Source organism: Panthera uncia, unplaced genomic scaffold, assembly GCF_023721935.1.
Source record: "Panthera uncia isolate 11264 unplaced genomic scaffold, Puncia_PCG_1.0 HiC_scaffold_1326, whole genome shotgun sequence".
Classification (NCBI taxonomy): Eukaryota; Metazoa; Chordata; class Mammalia; order Carnivora; family Felidae; genus Panthera; species Panthera uncia.
In genome coordinates, this window is record NW_026057949.1 from 43,244 (window position 1) to 51,059 (window position 7,816).

A 7,816-nucleotide genomic window follows, 5' to 3' on the forward strand; every position below is an offset into this window, starting at 1 on the left:
AAAGATTCATTATAAGTACTCGTGGTTTTTATCAATCCTTTTCTTCCCAGAGATGGTCACTCTTTGTCTCTAGCCATTGTCACAAGGAGGAAAACCAGAGGCCAGAATGCAGGCAGAGGCTCTAGAAGCCTGCTGTTCTAGCTGGCCTCACAGACTGGTGAGTTAACATTTCTCACCAGACTGGCATCTGTTTTGACAAATACTGCAGTGGGTCAGTGTGCAGATGACGTAAAGGCTGTTGCTAAGGAACATCTTAGAAGCCAAAGCTGCACAATTGGTGGGCACGGGTAGAACACTATTAGAGTGCTGACCACCTAATTCAGTAACTCCTGTGATAGAATAAGTTGGGCACAAAAAAATCTTTTTTTCACACTTGGTCATTCATCAACTTTAAGAAAATTTCTGTACAATGAGGTACACTGTAAAATACCACACAATCCCCAACCCAGTGGTACATCTCTTTTAGGAATTAGTATTGGCTCTGAGACCCAAGGCTTAAATAAAGCTCTTAACATGCATATAAGAAAAACTGGATGAGGTTTTCCTTTCATCTAAAACTGTTCTATGTCTTGAGTGCTTGGCTTTATGACCAACCAGCGAGAATATTCACTCAGGTCTCCGCCAACCAGAGATGCATGCACCAGTGTGGTACAGCCGAATAGCAGCTGATAAGCAGATTCTCCTTGTGTGTCTTGTAAGTTCTAAGAAGAATTGGTCATAAGGGGTCCTGGTCCATAAAGGGCCTTTGTTGTCTCAACAGTCATGGTCATTAACTTGGCTGGCAGAAATGGGGGCTGCACCCCGTCTGTGGCTAGATCTTTCTTAAACTAACTCTTTGGCTATTGGGTGTCTTTTGTGGTTCCATACAAATTTTAGGATTATCTGTTGTACATCTATGGAAAATGCCATTGGTATTTCATAAGGATTATACTGAGTCTACAGATTGCTTTGAGTAGTATGAATACTTTAACAATACTAATTCTTCCAATCCATGAATATGGTATACTTCTCCATCTATTTGTGCTATCTTCAATTTCTTTCATTGGTGTCTTACAGTTTTCAGAGTACAGGTTTTTCACCTTGGTTACATTTATTCCTAGGTATTTTATTCTTTTTGATGCAGTTGCAAATGGGATTGTTTTCTTAATTCCTCTGACAGTTCAAGCATAGAAATGCAACAGATTTATGTATAATAATTTTGTATGCTGCAACTTTACTGAATTCATTTATTCTAATGGTTTTTTTATGGAGTATTTAGAGTTTTCTATATATACTGTCGTGTCATCTAAAAATAGTGACAAATGTATTATATTTCAATTTGGAGGCCTTTTTTTCTTTTCTGATTGCTGTGGCTAGGACTTCCTGTACTGTGTTGAATAAAAGTGGCAAAAATGGGCATCTTTATCTTGTTCCTGATATTAGAATAAAAACTCAGTTTTTCACTATTGAACATAAGGTTAGCTGTACATTTTTCAGATATGGCCTTTATTATGTTAAGGTACATTCCTTCATACCAACTTGAATTTTTTCCATAAATGGATGTCAAATTTTGTCAATTGCTTTTTCTGCATCTATTCAAACGATCATGATTTTTATCCTTTTTGATGATGTGGGGTATCAGATTGATTGATTTGTAGTTATTGAACTATCCTTGCATCCCTGGAATAAATCCCACTTGATCATGGTGCATGATCCTTTTAATGTACTGATGAATTTGGTTTGTTAATATTTTGTTGAGGATTTCTGCATCTATGTTCACCAAGGACACTGGTTTGTAATTTTCTTTTTTGTGGTATTTTTGGTTTCAGTATTGGGGTAATGCTGGCCTTGTAGAATGAATTTGGAAGCACTCCTTCCTCTTAAAAATTTTGGAATAGTTTGAGGACAGGTATTAACTCTTCTTTAAATGTGTGGTAGAATTTGCCTGTGAAGCTAACTAATCCTGGACTTTTGTTTGTTGGGATTGTTTCGATTACTGATTCAATTTCATTGCTGGTAATCAATCTCTTCAAATTTTCTCTCTCTTCCTGACTCAGTTTTGGAAGACCGCAAGTTTCCAGAAATTTATTTTTTTCTGGTTGCATTATCTGTTGGTTTATAACTGATTGTAGTAGTCTCTTATAATCTCTTGTATTTACGTGATATCCACTGTAACTTCTCTTTCACTTCTGATTTTATGTATTAGATGGTCTCTTTTTTCTTGATGTGTCTAGCTAAAGGTTTATTGACTTTATCTTTTTAAAGAGCCAACTATTAGTTGCACTGACCTTTTTTATTATTAATTTCGGTATCTATTTATTTCTTCTCTGATCTTATTATACCTTTTCTTCTATTAACTTTTGGCTTTGATCTTCTTTTTCTAGTTCCTTCAGATGTAAGGTTAGATTGTGATTTTTCTTGTTTCCTGAGGTAGGTCTCTATCACTATAAACTGCCCTATTAGAACTGCCTTTGGTGGATTCAACAGATTTTGATTTTCTCTTTGATCTCCTTGTTGACCCAATGGGTTGTTTAGTAGCATGTTGTTTAGCCTCTACATGTTTGTGTGTCTTGTTTTGTTTGTTTTTCGGTTTTGTGTGTATGTACGTATGTATGTTATCTCTACATCCAACGTGGGGCACAAACTTATGACCCTGAAATCAAGGGTCAGATGCTCCACTAACTGAGCCAGCCAAGCGCCCCTACATGTTTGTGTTTTTTTCCAGTTCTCTTCTTGTAACTGATTTCTAGATTCATACCATTGTGGTCAGAAAAGATGCCTGATATGATCTCAATTTTCTTAAATTTACCAAGACTTGTTTTGTGGCCTCCTATGTGGTCTATCCTGGAAAATGTTCCATGAACATTTGAAAAGAATGTGTAATCTATTGGTTTTGGATGAAATGCTCTCTATGAATCTATTAAGTTGATGTGGTTTAGTGTATCACTTAAGGCCAATGTTTCCTTATTGGTTTTCTATACCCATTGATAAGTAGGGTGTTAAAATCCCCTACAATTATCATATTACTATCAATTTCTCCCACTATGTTAATATTGGCTTTATGTATTTAGGTGCCCCTATGTTGTATGCATAGATATGTACAAGTGGTATATCTTCTTGTTGGATTTATTCTTCTATCATCATGTAATGCTCCTCTGTCTCATTATAGTCTTTGTTTTAAAGTCTATTTGGTCTGACATGAGTATTGCTACCCTAGCTTTTTTCTTTTCTTTTCCATATGCATGAAATACCTTTTTCCATCTCTTCTTTTTCAGTCTCTATGTATCTACACCTGAGGCGAGTCTCTTGTAGACAACATATAGATGGGTCTTGTGTTTTTATCCACTCAGCCACTCTATGTCTTTGGCTGGAGCACTGGGTGATATATGGAAGTGTTGAATCACGACATTGTACACCCGAAACTAATATCACACTGTATGCTAATTAACTGGAATTTGAATAAAAACTTAAAAATAAATAAAGAAGTCCCTTTAATTTTCTTGCAAGGCCAATTTAGTGGTGATGAACTTCAGGTTTTGCTTGTCTGGTAAACTCCTTATCTCTCCTTCAATTGTGAGTGATAACCTTGCCAGGTAGAGTATCTTGGTTGTAAGTTTTTTTGTTTTTTTTTTCTTTCAGCACTTTGAATATATTGTTCCATTCCCTTCAGGCTGCAAAGTTTCTGCTGAAAATCAGCTGTCTTATGGAGGCAGGGAGTCCCTTGTATGCAACTAATTGTTTTTCTCCTGTTGCTTTTAAGATTCTCTCTTCACTTTTAACTGTTGACATTTTGATTGTAATAGATCTTGCTAGGAGTCTCTTTACGACCATTACTTTGAACTCTTTACCTGATAGGTTGTTTATGTTTCATTTACTTCTTTTGCTGAGGTTTTGTCATGTTCCTTCATTTAGAACATACTCTTCTGGCTTCCTCCTGCCTCTCTGTGCTTCTCTCTACATAGTAGGTGTATCAGTTACATCTCACAGTCTAGAAGGGTGGCTTTATGTAGAAGGTGTCCTGTGAAGTCCAGTAGTGCAAACCTTCCCCAGTCACCTGCACCCTTGGGTGCTCCAGTGTGGGCTGCACATGCTCACCTGTGGTGGCTGGGCTGCAACTGGTGCAGATTTGCTGGTGTGTGTGCTGTCCCCCCGGCCTGGGTGTGCTGGAGTGTGGAGCCAGCCCTCGGTGCAGCTCTCTGCAAGGTCGGCTACAACTCCTACAAACACTCTGGTGTGTGGGGCTGCCCCGTGGGGTGGGGGTCGACTGGGGCGGTGCCAGTCCTGGACTGGGCGGCCTGCTGGGTGTGGTGGGGAAGGGGGGGGGGCACTTGGGAGGGGCGTTGGTGGTGGCTGACGCCACCTATCGGGTGTGGCAGGGCAGGCAACTCCTCGGGAGGGGCCCCAGCCAGGGTGGGCAGGTTGGGAAGGGCAAGTCCACGGGGGAGCACCAGGGCAGGGCAGCAGAGGGTCAGAAATGGCTCCCACAAGCACCTGGCCGGCCATACAGAACGGGAGTGGGGAAAAAAAAATGGCACCTGCCATCCCTGGAGACAGTTCCGAAGATTCCCGCCCCTCCTGCACATGCCCTAAAACTAGTCATTGAATCCCCTTCACGCGTAACCCAGGCAACTTTCAAAATGCCACCTCTGTGCTGGGTCTTAGAGTGAGGGCGTCTGTACGTGCTGCCTTTAGGAATGAAGCCTCAGTTTCCTGTAAGTCTCTGTCTCTCCCAGAGTTAAGCCCCGCTGGCTTTCAAAGCCAGATGTTGTCTGGGCTTGTCTTCCTGGCTGTGTGGGTAGGTCCCCCAGGCTGGGAAGCCCGATGTGCGGCCTGGACCCCTTGTTCCTTGGGGAGGGCCTCTGCAGTCGTGACATCCCTCCTGTTGTGGGTCACTGGGCTCAAGGTGTGGGTCTCGACTAAGCCGTGTCTGCACCCTTCCTGTCTCGATGCGGCTTTTTCTTTATATCCTTAGTTCTGTAAAATCAGCTCTGCCAATCTTCAGGTCATTCTCAGCAACAGTTGGTCCATATGTAGTTATTCTGTTTTTAGATGTAGTTATTTTGATGGGTCTGTGGCAGGTGGGCAGCTGAGGATCTTCCTGCTCTGCCATCTTCATTCTGACCCGCTTTAGATTTTTAAATATCGCTGAAGAATACTCAGTAATATTTGAAACAACCACCTTTATAGATGCTGTACTTACACTGCCTGATTTCAAATTAAATGGTCGAAAAACTGCAATCTAGAACAATGGTTGCAAACCTTTTCAGGTTTAAGAGTGGCTGTGCTGTTCCTGAGAAAATAGCACGGCGACAAAAATCTATGAATTCAGTGGCACTTTTTAAATGACTCTGAATTGTATTTCCCAAAACATTTACACACACTGCAAACAGAATATTGCCTATATCTGCAATACAAAATATTTATTTATCACACAGGACACAAAGCTGAATGTGCTTCTGGTTGCAAGGGCCTCTCGTTATAAATGTCCTCAAGCCCCAAGTTGGAAATACTCTGCTTCTAAAAGGTTCAGCAACAGTCAAGCCTCAGAATGCTTGAAAGCTGATCATATCTGTTGGAAATGTGATTATTTCCAGAAAATATTTTAGAAATGGGGATTTATCGCTTTCAATGGCAAGCTGTTGAAAACTTCTGAGCGAGTGACTTATGAATAAATGAGTGTCATAAATGGCCGCCAGCTAACAAGACGGGGAGATGGACTGTGTGCTTCCCAGGAAGGCCGGTGGTGCAGCCAGCGGGGATGACAGGAGACGGCCCCTGAGCACATCCAAGAGTCTGGAAGCAGAGGAAGAAGCTGCAGGGAGTGGGGGGACAGGGGACCGGTCGGCATGTGGGGCAGTCCGCGTATGCTCACTTCCCTCAGTGCTGCTTCCTGAGATCTCACCATCGCGAGACTTCTGTTTGAACATGCCTCTCCTAAGTGAGCGGAATGTTGTATTTGGGAGCTTTGAGGAGACTGACATTCAAAAGGGAATGTGAGTTTGTTTTCACATGCTTGTCTTCTCCCTCATCCTTCTCTCGGATTAATGGCTGTACAGTAGGGGGAGCCAGGGGTGGAAAGAAGGATGACTGAAGAAGGGAAGAGAGGGATGGGGGGAGGCGGCCGCCCTGGGGGCCTTAGTAGGGACTTCTGGCCGCGAAGGCACTACTGCCTCGCAGGAGGAGGAACCGGAGAGTGAAAGAGACAAGCAGGAATTGTCAGGGATGCACTACTCCTGATTCCAAATGTGCTCGGAGATCTTACCTTCTGCCTTCCTGTTTTCTCCTGGCTCTTCAACTACATCATGGGCAGTGGAGACTCTTGGAAGATCAGCTTAGAAACTCGAGCACCATTCAGGAAGTATCCCTAAGAAACGGCTTTCCCGGAGACGAACGCCTTCCGACCAACATCCTACGGTGCTCCCTCCCGTCTCGCGTCCCTACGTGGTGACTCCGCTTGCCCTGTGCTCAGAGGCCTGCACCCAGCACACCTCTGCCCTCTGGCAAACGCGAGAAGTTTTAGGCTCTCTCCTCTGGGCTCCCGGAGGTAACGGACACGTCTTGTGCCATTTGCGTGCCCTCTGTCACTCGGCCAGATACTAAATTCCTAGAGGGCAGACACTGTGCCTTTTAAAGGGGATCAGCATATACCACCCCGCAAGACGCCACTTTGGCATCAAGATGAGCTGAAGGCAACGGAGAAGCAGCAGGTGTAGGGCAAGCTCTTTGGCCCACCCCTTTCTGTCTAAAAGCAGCCTGCAGATTTCCCTTTGTAAAGTGCTCCCCTCTCCCACACCAGGAAGAGGAAGACGAGTCTTAAACCCCAGGATGACTCATCATCAGAGAAGGCTCCGATGTCGTCTGCACGTAGCAAACCTTGCTAAGTCACCTTCACCTCCCATCGGGCTCCCCCACCTACAGACCGTCCTGTAGTTTACCACCCCCAGACGCCCCAACTCGCCCTCTTCGTCTCGTTCTTGACAATTTATTGCTCTCTTAAAATGGTGTGTAAGCCCGCAGGCCTAACTGCTGCTGTGGGCCTTCACTTCTTTCCTATAAAGGCCGCTGGGCGCATGTAAAAATTAAAATATTAACATCAAATAAAATCGGTATGCCTTTTCTCCTGTTGAGCTGTTGTTTGTCAACTTATTTTCCAGGGCCCTAAGCACTAGCCCGAAGACATAGAGGAAAAAAGATTTTCCTCCGTTACACGTTCAACTCAGCAGCTGTAGTGCCTGCAAGGTATTGAGCAAAAGTCTGATGAATGAACTGGTGACAGTCACAAATGCCGAGTGTCCGGGAGCAGGGGGGCGCTGGACGCACAATGGGGTCTAGGTAGTGGGCTTGCACCTGGTGGCCTGACTTGCACCTGGTGACCAAGCTGCCCGAGGCAGTCCCCACGGGCCAGATGTTCAAGATGCAGAAGATAAACAGCACACAGCAGCTCAGGAAACACTCACGTGCCGTTATACGGGCTGAGAACAAACATGCAGAACCTTCGAGGCTAAATGTGGGAGTAGGAAGTGGCTACAGTGAGCCTCAGGGGGCCGGCAACGGACAGTGTCATCAAATTGGCCCATATAATCGGTGCGGTACCTACTGAGAAACACCTGAGCTTAACAAGATTCGTTTTAGTCCAGAAATGCCATTTGCTCAGGGACTACAGAAGGGTTGGCAGAGAAGCCCATACAGCATGAAAAAGAGCATTCCAGAAAGTAATAAATCGCGTCCAAATGATCAACTAATTTAGCCTCTGAATCACTCCCTAAAATTCCTATTTACAAACTGAAGCATTAAAGCCTTTCCTTTGGTTTGACAACGACGGTAAGTACTCAGAAAG